We start from the raw sequence: 23,091 nt of genomic DNA on the forward strand, positions 1-23,091 counted from the left end.
GAGTGTTCTCGGGGGTGGTTGCTAAATGGTCAGAGCAGAGCTCTGGAAAATCTGGCTACTTTCTGGTACCTAAGTGGTAGATGGGTTTCACCAAGAATCTTATCTTAGTTACAGGTCAGTGAAAACGTGTTGACAAATAAGATGATTGCCTGTATGTAGGCTGTGGGCCCCTGTTCTTAAAACACTGGTCAGACTCATTCTGCTCAACATCCACTGTGTATGTGGTAAGACTCTAATGTGAAAATTTACAGCAAAAAAAAAAAAGTTAAAAAATGAAATATGTGTAATTGACTGAATGTATCTATTTATAGAGCACAACCTGTCTGCTTGTATCACTTTTAACACCTTTGGGTACAAAGGTTATCTGTACTATCGTTCTTTAAGCAAAACTCCTTGCTCACTTGGAAATTAGAATGAATAATTAAACTGAGTCTACCAATTGGGGTGGAAAGAAAAGAGCTATTAAGAAAGATGCTCTCAGTTCTTCTCAGGGAAAGTTAAATGGTAGCTGTTTTGTAAATCTTTATAATTAAACAATATATTAACAGTTAAAGCAATTAACAATTTAAAGATGCCTCTGGCAGTTCTGGTTTTAATTCGCAGTGCCACGGTAGCTGAAGAACTCCTGCCTGATGGTTGTCATGGCTAAAAATGTCAGACGTATCCTAGGAGTCATGTTGTGCTACAGATGAGCAAACACCAGACATGCAGAAACTAGAGTGCCTGGAAATATTTTTATACTTTTATTTGCTAGAAAGTAGATGTTTACAGGGTGGCTGCTATGGTAAATCTGACCCTTGAGTGTCATCTCTTTCCTATGAATTGCTGATGGGAATATGGTAGAGGCTACCAGCCACCTTCTGGGCTGTAGAGCAAGAACACCTTTTTTGGCCTGGGCTTGAGGACTTGGGGTCAGGTTTGGCTTTTCCCATCTTGATCTCTAACATTGGCCAAGATGCAGTTACCATCTCAAAGCTTTGGCCTGTTCCTGTTCTGGGAGGAAGCAGGTAGTGAGCGTGTGTCCGGTTGTTGAAGGAAGAGGTATGTTCTTGATCTCAGAGGAAAGGAGAGGGCTGTGTGCAGTGTAGCTGTATCTCATGCCAAGAGTATGCTCAGCATCAGCTCATGCTGGGCAGTAGAAGACACGCATGTTAAAATGATTATATCAGAGGCAGGAATAAATGATCTAATGGCGGTTTCAAAGCTTTGAAAGCAGAAGGTGAATAGCCGGTGCCTTCCAAGTTATCTCTGCCTGCGATCTCCTGCTGAAGGCTACCTGAGGTGGATGGCAAGCTGGTATCAACATAGAGGTTTTTCCTGCTAGCCTGGGGGACTGCGTGTATATTTAAACACAAGCCACAACCTCACCTTGCATAAAAATACAGTCCAGTTAAGCCCTGCTATTTTTGCCTTCTAATAAACCCCTTTGATGTATACAGAAGGTTTTCATATTTTGTTTACTAGGACTTTAACACTTGAGTTCCTGTGTTGTGGACTGGGAGTGCTTCTGTCCCACAGTGATTGCTGGAGTTGATATGAGCTACTTTAACGGACTGGCCTTGCTGCATCTCATTCCACTTCCGAGTTTCGTGACATAGTTTCTTCATCTGCAGTAATAGATGCATAATAGAAAGATCTTTTAGGCCAGTAATCCCATAAATTTATTTGCTTTTGGGGGGGGAGGGGGGGCTTTTTTTTAGCCACCTCATTTCTGGGAGCATACTCTGCACCTTGGGTTATGATGGCTGGTGTGTATTCAAAGGGTGTATGACTTCAGCGATCTGCAAGATGAGAAGTGATCTTCCAGAATACTGCTGTTGTACAATGTCTCCTTGCTGATGTTCTGTACAAATGAAAGGTGAGGGGAAAAAGTCACGAATCCTTGCAGTTTCTCAGTGACTATGTTAATCTGCTGTGTCCTAACTGCACAGACACTGCCTTCTAGTTTTTGTCCCGACCACTCTGAGTCATAGCTTACAAAAAGCTGAAACGGTGAGAAATACTTAGGACAATAGCAGATTTCAGTAGCGTATGCTTCCTTTACTGCTGCTGTCTACTTGAACGGAAAATACCTTGTGGCATGTATAGACAGCAGAACTTGGACCAGTGAGAAGCCCCCAGAAAGCTCTCCCCTCTTTTCAGCTCCAGCAAAGCCTGTAAACCCATCTGTTGGATAAAACTAAATCTGTTATACAAAATTATAGAATTAGTTGAGATGGAAAGCAGCATTGTCAGGGAATTAAAAAAAAAAAAAAAACCCAACAGCGATTAAAAAAAACAAAACAAAACACCCAGGAGGCAAAAACTTCTAGGGCTGTGAAGAGAATCGCATTAGCCCCTGAGAAAAGCAAGGCTGCTACATCTGTGGTAAATGTAATACATGGACAGGACCCCGCCATGTTCTTTGCACTCCCCCTTTCTGCTGCGGTTTGAGGTCTGAAAGCATCACAAGGCCTGGGTTTCTGGGGAAGTGCTCCTTTGCTTGCACCTGAGCAACCTGGTCCTCTTTGCCTGTACTTGCCCTTAAGAGCAGGACCGGACAGATACCACAGTGGTCGCTGTGGTCTGAAACTCCATGTCCTCAAAAGTAACTTATTTGGGGGCATTAACAAGGCCTGTTGCATGCAAAGATCTTTGTCTTATGTGTGCGCAGTTTCATGCTGGGCAACCAAAAGACACCTGAGGTGAGGGGTCCAAGAATTAAGACTTTGTTGTTCCAGTGCTTTAACACTGTAATTGAAATGGAGCAACCACTTATTCATATTCTGATTAAAACAATAATCCAAATCACCCAATTTCTGTTGGATAGTCTGTTGTTACTAATACAACAAGATCAATAGACATGACTATCTGCCAGTTTCCTCTGGTGCTGAGCTCTTGCTGTACCGCTGCATTGGGAGGTGAGTCATCACCATGAGGGGGCCCTGGCTGGGAAAAGCCAGGGTTATTTTTATATTTTTTTAACCCTGTATTTGTTAATGGGTTATAGGCTTTCCTCTCTTGATGGTCCACAGGATTAGTTAATGATTATTACCATGATTACTTCAGTTAGTGCTTCTGCATATATGATATGATTTGGGAGGGAGGGGGAGAACCACACACTTGTACAAAGCTGAGCGAGACTGAAGCATTTTAATTGCAAATTAAGCAACAAAATAACTAGAACAAACTTAAAATTACAGACTAGACAGCAGACACCTGACATTAAGGTAGTTCTGCTGTTACAGCTCGGACAGGCTAGATGAGCATCGTTTGATCCCAGAGTAAGTTACAGATGCAGCAAAAGTGTCTCCAAATATTTTCGGAGATGCTGCTGAACTTAAGCTAAAATAGGTTCAAGTCCAGCCAAAGCCCGACAAGTCCTGAGGACTCGTAGTGTTATAAAGCTTGAGGCCTGTTCCTGGCATTTGACAGCACCAAACCGGCAGGGCTACAGTTGCTGCTGGCGCAACTTTGAATTTCCAAAAAAACCAAGATGCCTCTGAGAATTTATTTATGCAGAGTCGCAGCGTAGCTGCAAAGTGACCTTCCTGCAGTAAGGACAGATGCTGTCTTGTCTCTCCATGAGAGAATTAGTTCAAGATGGAGCTGAACTAATTTATTATTTGCAGAGTAGAAAATGAAATTTCCAGTCTTCTTGAGTCCTTGCAGCTGTGGAGAGCCTCGCCTGCCGCCCCATCTGACCCCCTGCGCTTTTGCCCCAGCTTCCCGAAATTTCTGGGAGACAACCATGACGAGAGAGGACCATGCCTTTGCAAGAAGATGGCACATGAAGGTCAAGCTGATCCCTCCAGGCATTAATGGGTCTGAATGCCAAGCCCGTTTCTGTGGGAACAGGGGAAATATTTATTACGGAGCGGTTCTGTTAGTTGCCTGGTGACAATGCTTCTGTTAAAGCAAGCCGCATTATCTTTCTTGGGGGAATATATGATGCTGGCAAGCTGGTCCTCGGTGATAGATGGCTGCTTAATGCGAGCTGAAGATTTGCCTTACTACTATTTTAATACCCTGGCAGTACTGTCACTACCTAAAATACATACTATGTTTCTTTTATACTTGTACAAGTGCTATGTTAGCTAGTGAATGGTGGATAATTGCCTTTTACTACAAAACTCGTTATATAGTCAAAATGAAATACAAGAGACATGTTTTATTAGTTGTGAAATAGCCAGGTTGACTTCCAGGCTTCTGCCGAACTTCATTGTTTTAAAAGATTAATCATCCTTGAAATATTTATAATATTTGCTAGTCTTGGCAATTTGTATTACCTGCAGCAGTGCCACCTTTTCTGTAGCGGCAGAAATGATCAAGGCAGGCTTTTCCTGGTAAGAGGGGGTGGCTGTTCTGTGTGTATACTATGGTGCTTTCATTAGTAACCCCGTATTAAAATGAGGAGTATTAAGTTCCCCTTGCGATGACTGTCCAATCTATAAGCTGATAGAGGGTGAAATTCAACCTTGCAAAGACTCTATCCACCACTTGATTTGCACTTAAGCCATTAGGCGGTGCAGAGGTCTGTGTGCAGATCCACTTTGCTCACGTCTAAATTTCACACTAAATAAGGAAGGAGATTTTAAGGGGATTTTCTCATAATGTTTTTCTGCAGTTTTCCACAGTGTTTGGCAAGCGTGACTGCTCATAGCATCTTCCTGTGTTATGGAGGGAAACGAGATCTTTTTCCCATTTTTTGCTCGCAGCGTTGGATGCATACGCACCCAAACACGCTTTCTGGGGAAACACGCAAGCCTTCGGCATTAGTGCATCTTTATTATGATGAAGTTGGAGCTATCGAAGTTGAATTAGAGCAGGAGGCTGGGGTCCAAATCAACATCTGCAAGCTCTCCTTTCCTCTACCCTTCTGCAAATGTGTCTATGCAGCATCTCAAAGCATGTGGGTTTCTTTCGGGCTATAGCAGTATAAAATATACTTGTTCTTGCAGCAACAGAAAGTGGGAAGTTGCGTTACCCTGTGGGCGTGCAGCCTGCGATCCTTGTCTGGTTCGTAACTATTTCATGACGAGACGGGCTTCTGCTCTTGGGTAATCAGCTCCGAGTTTCATTGTGTTAATTAAGCCGTAAGATGTGACAGCATGTGAATTACAGCGTAGTAATTCATGCCCAGCACACTGAGGCACGAAGATGAAGGCCAAATGGCCTCTGCGCAGCTGAGTGTGAATTACTGTGCCATAATTTAATTCCCATTATATTTTACTGTGATTATAAAAATGTTTGTGTGATAACTTTTCTTAAAGAAATTCACTATTTCGAAATATAACATTGAGAAGTACAGCACAGACCTTGCATCAAAGAGGAGTAAGTAACTTTGGGAGTCTTGTTGTATCCTGAGCTCTGTAGGCTTTTAAATATATTTATGCTGTTATTAACCTTAGGTAATGAATGGGTGTTGCGGTGCAGAAATCTGCTATCTAAAAACTGACCTAACGCTGACTATTCATCTCATATCAGTTGTCCAACAGTTGCTAAATAGGATGGCTAGGTTTGTTTGTTCCTGACCCAGTCTCGATTTGATCTAGAAACCTTAGCCCCCAACCAGTCTCTTGAGCCAGCTTATCTTTTCCCAGCTCAGGCTATGCAAATGTGTGTGACAGAAACTCTTATTACTGCTGGCACATCTGTTTTCGGTCCTGGCAAGCGCCGAGTGAATCCAGAATATGGGTTGTCTGTGGGAGGGAGGGTGGAAGAGCCCTGGCACCGGAGAGACGAGGTTGGTGCACCCGCTCAGCTGCGTGCTGGAAAAAATAAGCCAACCTGGGAACTGCCTAAGGTGGTGCTGGGGAGGAAAAGCAGAAGGGCCATAAATGTCTTAAAGAAAAAAAAAAATTGTTCTCCAGAACTTGAAATGCTTCTCTGGAGGACAGAGATGTCTTCGCTGTAAGAAAGTAGTGCCCTTCGTCTAAACTGTGGTCTGGGAGTCAAGAGACCCTGTTTGGAAAAGGGGGGATTTGCTTGTCTTAGTTAACTGTCCTTGCTGTGTGGGATGCTCAGAGCCATGGAAATGGTTCTTTTTAACATTTTTTTATTTTAATTTTTATTTTTTAATAGCAAGCAAACCCCATCCACTTCATTTTACTGCAATTCCTTTGCCTTTCTAACAGCCTCAAGCTGTTTGCTTTTTCTCTTCCGCACGTGCCATCGAGTTGGCTAAAGGGTTCCCAGGATAAAAAACCCTCTTCCCAATGAGATGCTCTCATGAAATGATGAAGGAGCTTCCACGTAGCTGGTATGTTCATTTAGATGATGGATATCTGGAACAGTGCCCAGCTTTCTTTTCCTCCTGGGATTCAGGGGGACATTGAGCCTGTTCCTCCACCAACCCTGGATCCTGATGCTTCTCTTCTGCTGTTAAGCACTTTTAGGTAGCCTGGCCCCAGGGACTAGCTGGCAGTGACCCCTGTGCAGGATTCCCAATGGCAGGGTGAGAGCCCAGGCAGAGCCTGTGACAAAGCAGTCGAGTAAAAAACTGAGAAGAGATGTCATAAAATCCTCTCGATTTCCCCTGGAAGACTGAAGGGGAGGTGGGCCATGCAGTGTGCTAGTCTTTGTCATAGGGGAGTGCAGAGTAGCTGTTAAAAATGTGCTTTTCTAAGGGAATTATTCTGCAAAACAGTCTTGCTCTTGCCCTGAGCAGCTTCAAGCTGATCGAGATACTAACGGGGCTAGGGCTGTTTCAGTGTTAGCGGATATTTGGCTTCTAGGAACATTACAGTGGCCCAAACAAAAGTCATTATAATCTCAATTGCAAGCAGTGTCTATGATGTAATTACTACAGTTAGGGTTAGATGTAAATATATTAAAAAAAAAAGAAGAAGAAATTTTCTGCCTGATTTTTACAAATAAACACATCAGAATAATCTTTGTATACATCCTCTTGGAGTTGTTAATTCCAAGCAACTCCGACTGACATTTTGTGCAATTCCTCTGGTAGGCAGTCATCTGATGAAGTGCCTGTAATGTCATTTTGCGAAATGCCTGAGTGGAGCAGTCATTTTGAGATTTTTTTTTTTTTTTAATTAGTCATTGTGCAAAATGACTGCTTTCATGCCAGAACTTCAAATACATATATATACATGGCATGAGATTATCAGTTAAAATTTGTCTGTGCACGTACTCGCACAGTATGTTATATGTATGCTTCTAATAATAATTAAAAATCTCCTTTGGATATGGAAAAATGTAGCAAGCTAAAGCTGACAGACATTCCTTTGAATGCTACCTGGAGGTACTGTGTAGTACCAGGAATATCTTTATACCTTGTCTCTGCATGGGAGAAGACAGCTTGTCCCTGTCCTTCTGGAGGTGCAGGATGCTCCATGGGGCTGGTGGGGGACAAGCTGAAGCTGAATAAGGCTGGCACAGGGGAAAGGGAGGAGCAGAAATGGGCCTCTCTCTTCCTTTTCCTCATCCTGGTGAAATGCAGAGATGGTTGCCTGCCAGTTCCTCACTTAATTCCACCTACATCATACCTATGCAGTAAATGGAGCTGATTGCTATTATTTGGCTGATTGCTAATTCTAGCTGGTACTTCGTTAATACTAAACTTCCCGAGGAAGTTTTTATACAGTGCAAATGCCTGGAAGCTGCTGGGGGATGGAGCGAATCTGCTGTTTGGGGCTGCGTACAAGGGTTTGACAGACAAGGCTGTTCCAAAAGGCTGCATCTGCTCCCTGATGCTTGCAAAAGCGCAGGACCCGAAGATGTTTTCGCAGCTAACGTGGCTGCGTGGTGCTGGGGCAGAGCTGCTGTTTTTGCCAGGATTTGAAAGGGTAGACACTTGATTTCCCCCCCACCAATCGTTCCCAATGCAGCTGTAATACATCCTTTAGGGATGTGCATGCTCCCACAGATGGGATGTCACTCCTGTTTCTTTTCCTAATAACTAGCAAAGTTTAAACTACTAGAGTTGGAGGACAAAAAAAACCAACAACAAAAAACTTCTCAGGGTTGCCTGGCACTAGTTCCTTTATCCATTTAAGCTGGGTGTATTGAAGTCGTCTAAGCTAAAATGAGAAGAGTGAGAGCACAGAAACTCATTACATGGCCACCTTCATTCTCGCACCACCTCCTTCATTGCTGCTAACCTGCTCCCACAAGATTTGGGTAAATCTGCTGTTTTCCTCTTAGGAAGAACACTCTTGGCCCAGAGTGAAGAGCAAGCAGAAGCTCTTTATTGTAAATGAAACTGCTGATTCCCTAGAAGAAGCCTTCCACATCCATCATCACCTCTGCTGTCATGCTAAATGCATCCTAGAGCCAGCTGATGCTTATTACCCAGTGGCACATTTGCTATTGTTGGGCTGGCTCTCATAGCCATCGTGTTTTCCTGAACTGGTTATGTTCTCTGGTGATGTGGTTTTGCTAGAATTTGGAGGAGGCGTCCTACTGTTTGAGTGACTCATCAGGGAGAGAAGCTCTGGGAACAGCAGAAATCAAAACCATGTTGGCATGTTCTGAAGCTTTTCCTCGCTTGGAAGTCCCGTTGTTTCCAGGAAATTGGTGATGGGAACCCCTTTCCCCCTGAGTGCCTGCAGAGATGGTCTCTGTTGCCTCAGGAATCTGCGCCGAGCTGTGGGGGTTTTCAGCTTCTAGCCTGGGTTTGTATTTGCACACATTCTCCCTAATCCTTAGCTCGTGCAGTGACTTGACCACATTGTGGGCTGCTCCCCTTGCCCCGAGGACTACAGCTTTGCGCTCCATCCTTACTCTCATGGGAGACTGTTCCCCTTCCATCCCTTTTAGGAACAGTTAGCAATCATCCATGCTGCTGATCTAAATGAGGATTATTTTTGTCTGCAGCCCTTGTTGTTGAAAATCCATCTCCAATTTTTAATTTGTAGGGTTTTACTTCTATTCTTCTAATACTGGAGGCTGCACAGAGGGTTGATTTAGTATTAAGAGAGCAAATGACGAAGCAACTTTGATGCATCAATCTTGTGTAATATTTTTCTCTTGTGGGGAGGAATATACATGCTGGTTTACAAGCGAGGCCGTTAGACTGGCTGGACTAACGGAGTGGCATTGGAGTGATGCTGGGAGCTTAGCTGCATCGAGGTTCAAGGCGTGCGTGAATGAACCCCCATGGTGGTCTTTCTGCAGGTAGGGGAAACACATGCGATGCTCTACAAAGCCAGTGGCCAATAGTAGTCACATAGGATGCCTGCTGTGCATATCTCAAAATTTGTCATTTCTGTTGCCCTCAGTGCACCTGCTCAGACATTAGTGCTGGTAGGCTTTCATGTGACAAGGACTCTCACTTACTCCTCTAGCTGAGACTCAGCTCTGTTTTGCCGGACAGATTCATGGCCAAGTCATATTTATCACTAAACCACTATTTTGCCAGCACTGCTGCTCACTTCTCTGCATACACAATTTGTAGCATGTTTTAAGGAAGAATGTTTGCTTTTAATAGTTGAAGCCTATCTTGCAGCAAAATCCAGATCACTGAGAATATATATACACACATACGCATGTGTATATATATAATTTATATATTTATAAATCTATAGAGACCTGATCTGTCTGTAACTAGAATAATGCAAGGAACTTTAACGTGCCTTCCTTTCATTGACGTGACTTGAAACACTGCCTGTCATTGCAATTTGTAATCTTATAGGCAAGCGCAATTAAAAATCTTACTATTACATGTTACTCTGGGGGAATGCTCCGGACTAAAATCTAATAATGTTTGGTTGTTTTACTTAATTTGATTGGAAGAAAAAAAAAATAAATTGGCCTGTTGATTCAAAGCCAAATACATAATGAATTTGTGTCATCGGCAGACACCTTTGTTTTCCAAGCCCTGCTGACAAAAGTGCTTGGAAGTTGTACGTTAGTGTATCAGACAGCCATTAAAAAATAAAATAAAATCAAAAAGTAGTTGCTTAACTTTCTGCTCCAGTCTGACAAAACAGGTCTGGACATGAAGTTTTGTGAGCTGATGAGCTCTTATTTGAGAGAGGATGTTTTGGCATGTCCTTACCGCTTCAGACTCTCTGGACATAGAGCAGTCACCGTGAGGCCCTCCAGGCAAGTCTGTGTGTCCTGATGGCTACAATTTCAGATAGTGTGCCTGAATTTATGGTAGCCTTAGATTAAAGGGGTGGAAGGCAGTAAGATGGAGGAGAGGAGGGGGGGAAATAGATGAACCTGTATGATCTGTTTAGTGTCCTTGGAGAACTGAATTAAAAATGGGGATGGGAAGCGTGTTTAGCAGAAGCCCGAATGATTTAGACCATCTTCCTGTATCTCGTGATTTGTAGCACCGGTGTTAAAAACCTCCTAGGAGGCTGGAGGAGGTGTGACGAGTCTATTTTGACGCCTGGCTTCATGTTGTGTGTCCTGTTGCCTGTCCGCCCCACTAACCCTGGGTGTCCCCCACGAGCATATATAATGTCTGAGCGCTGCCTGCCTGTGTCTCCCCAGAGCGTTGAATTGCGGTCTTTCTCCTCTAACCAGTCAGCAGTTCTTGCAAAGCCTAGTAACTTAATTATTTAGGGTCCACACTGATTAGCGTCATGTCTTGAAGCTACACAGACTTTCAGCCCTGGAACTTGTGGTGACAACCTGCACGACTACCGTCTTTTTCTTTTGGATAGTAGATATATGACAGATGAGAAGTACTCAGGCTTTCAGGGAAATGCTGACATGTTGGTTATCCCTTGTTGGCTGGTTGGCAGAATGCAACCAACTACAAGTTTGGAGGAGGGCTGGTGTACCCAGTATCACTCTGGAGTACTATTGTGATGAGAAGCTTAAAGAGGGACAAGGTTATAGCACAAAACAAATTGATATAAGGAGATGGGCTCAGTCTAGCTAGCAATCATGAAAATGCAATGCATTAGAAAGGGCTGACTTTGAAGTCAGTGGGCGCTAGGAGGTGCGAACCTCTGTAAAAGTTAGATTTGCAACCAGATACTCAGATTCCCATACTGAGCATCTCACCGAGGTGGAAACTGTAGAGCTGTCAAAATGTTCTGTACCTTTTATAAATATATACATTGGTAGTTGTACAGTAATAATGCTTAAAACACTACGGCATTATGTATGAACCAAAATACACATATAAAGCATAGTAGCCAGATATATCACCTGGGAAGGTTAGTGACACTAGTTAGAGCTGTGGAGAAGTGTTAGCCCAAGCGTGTTCTTGGGGAAGCGTGGGGGGAATGTTAATTTAAAAAGCCAGATGACTATATGCATTTCTGGCAATATATTTTGACGTTGAGAGAGGTTTGGGATGCCTCAGGTGAGTCCCAGATCCAATGGCTTCCTGTGTGTGGTGTTCTCCATGGCCTGGGCTTGTTGGCCGAAACGTGCTTCCCATGGTGACCCACCTTCCCTCTTCAGAGCAAGAGAGGAGGTGCCTAACAGGGATAGCTGAAACACTGAAAGCATTGATTTGACAGAAATCTTAGTGGTTAAATTTCTATGCCACCCATAGATGGGTTCTGCAAACCAAACATTTCCCTAAAAGCTCAAGCACCTTGTCTCCGCATCAGGAGTAAACCATTCAGATCTGACCGTTTAAGTTAAGCTGTGCCAACTGGGGCCCATGTGTGCAGATGCAAAGAGCTCCTCGGTGCCTGAGCAGGGAGGATAGTTAATCTAGGTTCTGCTTTTATTAGATTATGAAGTTCAAAGCGAAGTTGAGGAGAGAATCATGCAAAGAAAGTGAATAAACTGTGAAAGCTAATGCACTTAATGACGGTAAAATGATTTTCTTTTATGGTAGAGGGAGTGAAGCTTTTTTCGTTATTTAAAAAACAAAAAACCCCAAAACTTTCATTATAATCAACTTCTCTTTTCCTTTCCACACCTTCATTCCCTCCCCACCTCCTAAAACAAGACTGGAGACACCCCCCCCCCCCCATAACAGGGGATAGGTAGATAGTCTTTGCTGAAAACAATGCCATTCCTGGGAGACTGCACCAGGGCAACTTTGTTTGCAAGGTCCTCGAGGGGATGCTGCCCTTCAGACCCTGCTCTGGGAAGCAGCACTTTTGCTTGGGGTTCTCAGATGTGCTGAATTGTAATGCTTTGAATTTGTTCGTTTACTCGCCCTAATGCTGCATAATGCAAGACCGTCGCGCCAATGTGGGGCAGGGTCGAGTAGGTTTCAACAGGACACGTACTCACCAGGACAGATCTTGCTAGCATGTGTGACCGCTTATATATTAAAATAGACGGTTGGTGAAATAAAGTCTGAAGAGGCTTCTCTAGCCTTTGGGGGAGATACTAGTTAAACAAGCATTCTTATTCTGAAAAGACTCGTTTCTTTTTAAACAACTTGTTTCATGGACAGGGAAAATACGAAGCCTGGTTTCTTATTCCTGATTCTTTCCCTCCCTAGGGGATCTAGTAGGGGTTAGGGTCTCAGCTACCAGGCAACTCGCTCTTGAAGCTTTGAAGAACCTAATTATTTGTGCCCTCTGTCTTCCCCCTTCCCTCCTCCCCACCCCCCCGATTGTGTTCCAAATAGGCAACAGGCTAAAAATGATCAGGGAGAGACTGTCAGGCAGGCATGGTCTGCAAGGTCATGTCAACTTCATATCCTTAAGGAATGAACCTAAATAAGCCAAAAAAAAAAAAAAAAAAAAAAAAAAGGCTGGCATGCCATTAGCTCGTCACTGCCTGCTGCTTTCTTGTGTGGATGGAGCGAGGTTTGGGGGTACTTAGGGGCTCGTGGTCCTCTGTGGCTGTGAGCAGGAAAAGCAAGCGTTAAGGGAAACATGGGCTGTTGGTGTAACCAGGAGGTTTACGTGGTTTCTGTGCTGCTAGATCGAGAGTCGTGTGCTTTGCATGAAAATCAGAGCGTGCATTTTATAGTATCAATGCATGTAGTCTGTCACCGGTGCTCATGGCGCAGCAGAATGAGGGCGGCATGGAAGTATTTTCATAGAGGGGAGAGTCTCTATAAGGCAAATGCTACGGCACTGTCAAAATTACGTGACACTGCTCTTGAAACCCTATAGGGTGCAATTAGAGAGAGGGCTTCATTTTCACAAAGTTTCTGGACTTGACACCAGTTTCCTTAATTTGACACCTCTTTGTTCAAACAGAATATCAAAATGGCACTTAAATTACACTCTGAGTGAAGAGCTTAATAATAACCGTGCAGTGGAATGTGTTTAAATTAAAGCACAGTGTTGTTTCAGTCTGGGGTTTCAGATCTAACTTTCAAATGCTTTTCATTTCTGTATTGCAAATTTGACAGATGCTTTTTATGGGTAGTAGCTTGTAAAGACTATTTTCCTTTACCTGACCTAAAGGATGCAAAGTTTATTTGCATTTGGGCAGGAGTTTGCAGCACAGTGAATTAGCAGTAAACTGATACTTTAGTTCTTGTGTTCTGTAAAAATTAATTCCTCCTAGGCTCACACTGCCTCTTTTTTTTTTAATACCATAATATGTTTATACAAAGTATTTTTTCAGGCAGAGAAATCTCATTTTCTATTCAGATCATATGGAAATTTGCACAGACTAATTGGCAACACTCAATAAAATCTCATAAAATAGAATAATATTCTTTGGGAGAGCTTTGAATGCCTTTTAGATCATAATTTGAGTCCCATAAGTTGCACATATGTAGAATGTATCAATGTTGATTTGCTGTACAGACACTGTTTGCCGTGTACCTTATGGATATACTTGGTACTATTAGTATTTATATCCTGTGCTATTTTTATTTTATGTCACTTTAATCCTGCTGCTAATGCAAGTTTAACTCTGTAAAAATGATAATGAAAAATTAAGAAATGCAAAAATGCAGGTGTCAGTGGGCTGGTGAATCTGGCTAAACTGCACCCACTACTGACATGATATAACTTCATCACGCTTGGACTGTAAACTCTTGGGAGCTAAGCACGACTTGCTGGATAGTTGCAGAGTATCGAGTGCAATATCATTGCAGCTTAGGTAGTGTCTTGCTACATTTCATTTTTCGTTTCATTTGATCTTCTTGTGCCAGTGTCTATTCCTACCTGTCATTTGTTGCTATTTCCATCTGCTTTGTGCTGGTGTGATCAACTATTTTGTCTCTGAAAAGATTTCTTCATTGGATTTTTTTTTTTTTTTGGGGTGGATGCTGTGGTTTCCACTTGTGTGCACCAGTAGAGATGGGAGAGGCATATGGTATCGGGGATACGCTGCTCATGGGAACTGAGATAAACAGAACTAAGTCCAACCTTGTTATAGCACCTTAGGTCTTGCTTAAAGCCTGAGCTCTTCCCTCCTCTCCATGGAGGACAATCTTTGGGTATGTCCAGGAACAGGGTTTCTTTTAGGTGAACTATGCCCTCGAATGGGTCCTATTAAAGTTTTATGTTGCTGGCAATCGGGGTTAGAAACCATCAGAAATGATGTATGCACTTAGATTCCCTGCGAAGATGCAAATGGTTTCTGAAACTCTTGACGTTAAAGGCACCTTATAAAAATGCTGGAAACTTTCTCAGAGGGAGTAATTTATTTGACTCATGATCCTTTTTTTTTAAAAAAAAAAATCCTATTTTGAGGTTTGACATTTTTCCTACTGCAGCATGATTTTTCCCGTCAGAGCCAGCTGTTGGCTGAGTTTTGGTGGAGACATGTTCAGTATGTGCTTGTTAAGAAAACTCTGCATCATCGTGAGGACTCTTGAAAGCCTCTTCTGCTTCATTTGCCCTCAGTTGTTAGAGAAAAACAGACCCGTATGAAAAAATGTGATTTTTCTGTTTGGCCAGGCCAGAAATTGGAGCAGTAAAAGAAGAAAAATGGTTCTTTCTTCTAAATTGTACTGAGGAAAAAATCAGTTTTCTAATGAAGGTAAAATGTCTAACCTCTTGACCAAAAATAGCTTGAATTAAACTATATCTTTTCATGAGTCCAGAAGAAATGTTTCATTTTTTCCTTTTTAGTTTTTTTCTAATAATGTTTCATTCTAACATTTTGCTAGGTTATTTTATAATAAACTGATATAAGGTTTTTGATGCCAGAGCTGCCTTTTGGTGACTAGACTATTTAAATGAAAAATCTTACCACGTGTTTGGCAAAAAAAATGGTCTCCTGCATCACACGAGTTGTCATCACCAAGTTATATATTGTGATATTTTGTGGCATGCCTTGTGATATTTAGTGGTTTTCTTAAAGGAGCCACTATGTAGAATGAAATGATTACCTGAGGATTTCAATTACTGTTTAAAAAGAAAGAAAGAAAGAAAGAAAAATTATATGGCTTGTCAAGGTGGTGAGGGGAACGTTTTGAAGACTTCTGATGACTTAGTTCTTGTCTCTACATGGCAAAAGAAAAGCATTTGGCTTAAATGACTGAAAGCAGTGATGTGTGTGTGTTTATACAACATCACCAAATGGTTGAGGTTGGAAGGGACCTCTGGAGATCATCTAGGCCAAGCCCCTTCTCAAGCAAGGTCACCTAGAGCAGGTTGCCATGTATAGATGGCTTTTGACTGTCTCCAGGGATGGAGACTTCTTTTGTGGTAAGCTTGTATTGATTTTCCCACTTGTTTCATTGCAGGAACAGCTGAGAGAAGTGATGAACTTTGAACAAGATAAATGAATGAATAGAATAAATAAAATAAATGAAATGCTCTGTCTAAGAGCACGAGGCAAATGCTTTTGCATTCAGGCCCGTGTTGTGCAGTGCTGCCATGGGCAATGCTGGATGAATGCATTGCACTGATTTGATGTTGCGGGGCAGTTTTATTGAGCGACACCATCTTCTGCTAGTGTCTGCAAGGTGCTGCTATCAGTGTATGGTGTGTTTTGGGCAGCCAGAGCAAAGACGCGCTGCAGTGCCTTGGCTTTGTGGCCTTCCCATTTTTTATGAGATGATTTGCTCTTCTCTTGGTAAAGCTCTATTGTAAGACCAAATCGGCCATAGTGACTTAGTCGGGCAAATGGATGTTGAGCAGCAGAAGGCCTCAAATCTTTTGGTGACCGGCAGCGCCGGAGTAACGAGCTCTGGGGTCCCAAGGTACAAAAGGCACAAATACCTCCTCCCGTTATACCACTTAACAGCCTCGACCACTCGGACTGGTGTGTGACATCTGTTGGCCACTGACATGAAAGCTGCGGCCTTTAAAACTAGAGAAGTTCAAATCTAAATAATATTCTGTTGATTCTTTTGTATGCATGGTCCTGGGTTCCTTACAAATTCTGCTGTACCACCTGGCTGTAAGACATCTTTTTTGGGTGTATATCCAAACGCAGGACTGCATTGCTGTTACTGGCTTTCTTGGTCTTGAGATATATCAATATCCTCTAATACAGGCTCCCAAACAGTGGGAAACTGCAGCGCAGGCAAAAGACTGGAGGAGAAGCACAAGCTCTTGATGCTAACTTGGTTGTAGGAAAAAGGTGTACAAGCACCTTCGCATATATGTCAGCGCTGAGGAGAGATGCCAGAAAGGTAAAGAAAGGCAGCACGTGCATTTGTCAACATAGATGCCTCTAGAAGTCTATTACTAATTAGAAAAATGTTCCACTACAAATTATGAAAATTAGCAGGAGACTGATTTCAGTTGCTCTCATTTGCTCTCATTAACGCTTTGGCATAATGCACACTTAAGTCAAATAAAGAATGGAACCTTTTTTGTGTCTTTTTAGAGCGACTCGAAAAGCAGCTTGATTTATACTCTACTTTTTAGCCTAATTAGAACTGATGATTAAAACATGCAAGTCCCTTAAGATGACTCTGCTAAAGTGAATTTTTTTTTTAATAAGCTGAATAATGTTTAATGTTCAGGGTAAAACCATCTGAAAATGGAATTACGGCATCTCATTATGTTTTGTATTTAAACTCTAGTAATTAACATCAACACTGCCACCGCTTGTGAATATTACTTTATTTGCGGAAGATGATGCACAGCTGCAGAGGTCGCATGCGAATGCACATTCAGAAAGTCCCAGCCTTATGGCCTTGAGCCTCCAATATTGAATAACAGCATGACAGGTGGATTGAGGCCTTGTTATGTTCTTGGTGATGTTTCTCTTGTGCCTCTGCTTTTGCGGATATCAATGCATTTGCTATGTGAAAATGCAGTCCTGCTTTCTTGTGCATTTAGGTCTTTGCTTTTCCAGCGTAGGTGCGGAGGGGTTTACCTTGCAGAAGCAGGGCTTAGTCCCTCTTCTGCATGCTCCTAAGGGCTCCTTTTTGCAGCTGAACTCCTAAAACAGCAAAGGTTGGGCAGGAGGAGTGGAAGCTTAGAGAAGAAGGCACTGGGCCCACATTATCCTCCTCCTCAACAGCATTGCTTCTAGCTCTTCTCAGGGTTGCACCGGGGGCTCTCCGTGTGCCTGGCCTCCATGGAGAGAGGCGCTGCAAAACGTGCTTTAAAACTACACCAGCTCTCCTGCTTTTTATGCACTGCTGTTGTATTACTTGAGATCACGGGCTCTGTTTGGCTGTTGCGCTTACCGGGCGCGATTCGGCCTGCTTTCATTTTGGTTAGTGATTGAGATAAGCCACATGATGGGGTTTGGGGGTTCGAGAGACCAGGCAGAGCGTTGCCCTATGAGGAGGCGCTATAAAGCATCCTGTGCCAGAAGCAGAGTCATCTCGTTGCCGCATGGCCGATGCGGGAGCTCTGGGCAGCCAGAGTCTCGCAAGATCGAGCTCAGAGGGGTTACGGCCCTTCCTCCAAATTTTCAAGGCATTGCTCTGGGTCACATTATATATGGTGATGGGGGAAGCGGGTATAGTTTGTGCTTGGGGAAGCAGAGACGAACATTAACTCCATTAGTGTTTTATAAAAGCTGTTGCAAACCTGCTCGCTCTTAAGAAAGGCGGAAAGAGAGCAAACGCCAAAATGTGCGCAGCGGAGTGTCCAGCACCCGCAGCATCCCCGGTGATGCGGCAGGGCCTGCGTTTAACCCAGGGAACGGGAACGGCGCTTTACCAGTGTCAGATTACATTGTGAACTCGCAGTGGGAATGAAACCTTAACCTTTCTCGCTGCTTTACGTGGGGGCATCGGAAGGATTTTTAACTAAAGAGACCTTCTGCACATGGTTGTGTCATATAAATGGAATATAAATACTGCGAGTGCACGGCTGGTATAATCTTAAGTCTGCTTACCTCCAGTCTCTGCCCACTTGACTGGGAACTGTGTTCAGCCAGACCCTCCGCTGTACATCTCGTCAGTGCTTTGCTCCCAGAAGTTTGCTCGCTCACCCTTCCTTCGGCAGGAGTGGTCAGGTCACAGCAAATGTGCTGCAGTGACCTGTGGGCCTTGGTCCAGGTTTCTTATATTACCATTTTCTCTAGTTCTGGGGTGGATGACTCGGTTGGCATGGTCCGCGGCCTGTGCTAAGACAGATGCTGGGAGAAAGCTGTTGCTGTAGGCCGAACCCAAGCCAGGAACGGAGCTACCAGTTTGCATGTGTTCAAAGTACCGCTGTGATTGTAACCTTGGCGTTGGGACTGATGTTTTGTTTCAGTGGAGTTTGCCTTGTGTCTTGCATGCGTTGTATTTTCACGCTAGTCTGCTTTCATATACCCTGGGTTGCAGAAAATGTGGCGCTGTGCTTGCACGCAGCCAATGCTGTGAAGGTCTTGAGATCCTACCACTGACCACACAGCACTTGGAGAGACTTGTATGGAAATACAAGCTCGTTGTGTCACGAGGAGCAATCCTTGACCCCCCAAGCTTGCCTGATCTGCGGTGCCTCATGTCGTCCAGGCCCTGCAGCTGCTGATGGGCACCTGCTCTGGGGACACGGTGACAGTCGATGCCGCGTCTAGTGGTGTTGAACCTAAATCCCCATGGGGGACCAGGAAAGATGATCTGGAGAGCAACTGCTCTCCTGAGTCATCTCTCCTGCAGAGCTACCAAGGCCCCGGCTGGCACCTCTCCAAGCGGCTCCCTCCCGCTGGGCTCCAGCCATTTGGGTCAAGCAGCAAAAACCGTTCCTGCAGCACAGCTCCTGCCATCTTCCCCATCGGCACACCTGGGTTGATATGCACAGATGAATGTGGATTAATGGATTAACGGACTCTTGAAATATTTCGGGGGGTTGTTTAAATACCCAGCACTGTTCTGTGGTGTCACTGTAGAGGAGTAGTGAGGAGAAGGTACAACAGAAGGACTGAAAATACTAATGGGAAAATATCTTTATAGAGATGTAACAGGCACGTTTTTGCGCTTCGCTTCCTTGAAAAATAGAAGGTTTTAGCCCTCTGTGCTTAATAAGATGCAATAAAATGTAGATGTGGATATCAAAGGAAACAGAATCTTTAATTTTGCTTATTTGAGTTATTGTCCTTGAAACAAATTATGTGCGCATGCTGTTTTATATCTGAAAGGAAATCATAATCCCTCATACATTTCGCTAAAGTGTAATAATACCCTTTTGTTTCAGCTACTCGCTCTTCATTGCCGGGGGGGTGGGAGGGGGAAGGAAGATATTAATTCTGCTGAGACTTCTGCAGGCACTTCCAGTTTGGCACTCCTCTGTACAGCAAGCACTGCATTAGCTCAGGGCTCTTGCCGGCGTGGCGTGGCACTTTGGGACATCGAGGCACCCTTTGAAAAGGTGCAAATAGCAGTTTGTCCATGCAGTAAGGACAAGGGTTGGCAAGGCTGGGTTATTGGGAAATGGCTTCTGATGATGGGCCACGATCGCAATGCTGCTGGCGCTTCTCCGCCTTCCAGGAGCCAGAGAGGTGGTTGGTTGTTGGGAATGCACCGGCCGTGCAAGAGGGACAAGTTAAATTCTGAAAGTGCTGGAAGCTGCCTCCTGTTCTCCGAATAATCTTGCCGTGTGTTTCTGAATATAATTAGGGCAGTATTCATAGCTGAAGAAGCAAGTATCTGATGAGAGACGGCTGTCTTTTCCTGTTTTGAAGAAGGCTAATGATTTAATTTTCCTTTCACTGTTCCTATACATGGCAGTTAAATAATTCAGTTGTTTTGCTTCCTTGTTGGAGGAAGTGTCTGCTGTAGGAAAATGAGATCTGTTTTTACATTGCAGTCTCATAATGCAAGGAATGAGAAGGAAATTTCACTGAGTTAATGAAAAATGGCTCTATTACAATAGCTACTAAAGGTGAATCTTAAAATTTATTTTTTAATGAAGTCATGGAATGCATTGGCAATATTAACTGTGTGCTTAGGTCTCTCTCTCTCCCTCTTTTTTTTTTTTAATTAAAAATAAATCTTCAGGTTCCATTTATGTTAATGCACTTAGTAAATAATTTGGTAAAGAAAAAGCTGCAGGAACAGAGCTTAGAGTTAACCAGAAGGGCAAAACTGCGGCCTTAAGTTGTATGGTTTTGCTGGCATACGTTTCTTGTTTTTCTAAACGTGAGAAGCTCGCGGTCCTTTAAACAGGTCACTGATCTCAAGGTCACTGCAAACACTTTGTGCCAGGGATGCTCTGAGACGGTTGATATTTTGGGTGAGAAGCACAAGGATGCTGTCTGTGTCTCCTACGCTTGCCTCTTGTCATCAGTCTTTCCGTGGGTTTCTAATTTGTAAGGATCCTATTTTCTCCTGCTTTCTATCTCCTTCCCTCTACCTCCCTGCTCTGCCATCAAGGGTCTCTGCCCCATCCCCAGGGTCACCGCTGGCCTCTCGTGCCTGAGCTGTTGCTCTGTGTCTGGTAGCGGGTCAGGAATTAAGATCTCTGGGGCATCGTGTGGTGGCGGTGCTCTTCTTTTGCCGAAGCTTCACCTCTTCTTATAGTTTTGGTGAAACAGGCGGGCTTTTGAGGCAATATGAACGGTCATGAAACGATGCACAGAACATGGATCCTTGTATCCCTGCTTAACATGATCTGATCCGATTGGCACTGTATCACCGGCAGGATGATATAATTCCACATTAATGTCAAAAGCATTGAGATGAATGACAGCAACATTAATTGAGTAGGCATTCAGGCTCGACTCGAAATGCTAACGTTCTTATAGGTGTGCTTGGGGCAAAGAGGGGGGAACGTGTCGCAAAGTTGCTGGCCTCTGATCCAAGCTGCTAGGTGTGTCGATGCGAGCACAGGCATTGCTCTAGCTGTACGGAGAGGGCATTTGGGGATGCTGCGCACATCGCCTGGAAGGAGATGGATGCCCTGCATAAATATATCGGGGTTTTTTTTTTCTTTATTTTTTGGCTGCAGTCCCTGAGCACAAGGGGAGGTGTACGCAGGCAATATGAGCTGCCTGCTGATCAGGCACACAGCTCCTGCTCGGCCTAAGGGGGTTGCCGGGAGCTTTAAGGGAGCTACAGCTGGATCTAGAAAAGTAGTTAAGCACTTCAGCTCTCATTGAAATCGGTGGGAAGTTAGGAGGTAAATGAGACCTGCGAGCATTAGTACTTTTGTGGGTATCTGTGTTCGGTGTTCAACAGAGTGAAAATGTAAAATAAATAGAAATAAAAAAAATAAATCCTAGCTCTAAGCTCTGCATGGGTTTTCCTGTAACGTCGCTGTTACGCGATTCAGATTGTTCTTCAAGCTCAGTAGTCTCAGCAGATGACGGAGACGATGGGCTCTGCCTCCAGAGAAAATGAAGGAGAAAGAAAAAGGCTTTGCATCACCTGCCTGGCTCTTAAAGACTGCAATATTGGTTGCTCAGGGGGCTGTTGTTCAAAAGCGCTCTTTCTTTTTAGAGTTGGAGATCACCTACTTTGACTGAGTTACTGTGCTATAATGTCACCTTCCTGCCTTGACTCCTACCTGTGCCACAGCAATCGGCAATGTTGTTAGATTTAAAAAAATCCTGCTGGCAAAGCAGAGCTCAGAAAGTTGGTTATTCTTCCTCTGCTGTGTTGGAGAAAGCACGGTTTATTACATCTTTTACATGGATAATTGATTACACTTGTGCTGCTCCAGTAAATCAAATTGCACAGAAACAACCGTGGTTTAATTTGCCTGAAGAACTTCTATTACTTATGATGATATGCAAAAAAAAAAAAAAAGAAAAAAAAAAGAAAAAAAAAGAAAAGTATGTTGGGCTGATTTTCATGTTTCAGGCCCAGTTTTTCTGTGAGGTGGTGTTCTATGTGTTCATTTTTGAAAGTACCCAGAAAACTCTGCCGTCTTGGCATGTATATACCGCGTGCGTGTAATATGGGCATTAGAGAGACAATAAAATGAGAACCCCACCATGCCATTTCTTACCAAGCTGCTTGTCAGAATTGAATCATACTTTCAGGCTTTTGTGGCAGCCAGGGAGTGAAATTGGGCGAGAACTGAACTTGCAGCCAGCTCTGGAGACGCGCAGGGTTTTTTTTTTTTTTTTTTTGAGATTAATGACATTAAGGGAACATTTATGGCCTACCTAATTTTCCACAAGCGGAAGCCAGGATATACTTGTTTTAACTAATGTTTCTGCTTCAGATGATTTGACGTGCCAAGTAGGTCTTGAGTAAACTTTGCAATCTGTTTGCTTTTGGTTTAAAGTCTTTTTTAGTTGACAGGTTACTATTAATAAATACAAGAGGGTTTGGTGGTTCTGCCTCAGTTGCAGATGCCAGAAGGCATAGTGACTTTGCTCCAAGCTCGCAGCAAACCAGCATGGGCATTTCAGACATGAGGCAAAGCTGGAAGTCATCAGTGATCTCGCTTCCCTGCTGAGACTGAAGCTTTGTGTCGTCTCCCAACAGTAGAGAGGAGAATCGATAGGACAGAGAAGTCGGGTAGCCGCCATCAAATACGCGAGTATCGTGGATTCAGAGTAGTCTTGGAGCTGGAGGGGATGCCACTGAGCCAGAAGGGAGGTTACCAGCAGGAACCCTCAGCCATGCAGTGATTAAAAACAGCTTTAATGTGGTGCTCATCACGTAAATGGCACTTACTGTATCTTCAAAATTACAGTAAAAGTGATAACAGCTATGGAGGGAAGCATGGGGGGGAGTTTATCAGCAGTAACGGTAATAAGCCGCGACTCAGGTTTTCAAGTTGTAATTAGCTGCTCAACAGCTGTGACTTTCTGGAGTTGCCCAGTGCTGTCAATCTCAGCAGCTCACTCCCACACCACGGCTCACGGACCTCGTCCACCCTAAGGGGCATGCGGAGGAGCTTGTCTGCGAATGCCTGTTGGCAGCCCTGCTTATGCTGCGCAGCAATTTCTGATGTTAAAAAAAAA

At 43.7% G+C, this 23,091-nt stretch overlaps 1 protein-coding gene across 5 annotated transcripts in view; it reads left to right on the plus strand.

The window, feature by feature from the left end:
- Positions 1–23,091, plus strand: part of ADGRL3 (adhesion G protein-coupled receptor L3) — a 437,224-nt gene that overhangs the window by 161,234 nt on the left and 252,899 nt on the right. The gene's annotated exons all lie outside the window — the stretch shown is intronic.

Source organism: Dromaius novaehollandiae, chromosome 4, assembly GCF_036370855.1.
Source record: "Dromaius novaehollandiae isolate bDroNov1 chromosome 4, bDroNov1.hap1, whole genome shotgun sequence".
NCBI lineage: Eukaryota > Metazoa > Chordata > Aves > Casuariiformes > Dromaiidae > Dromaius > Dromaius novaehollandiae.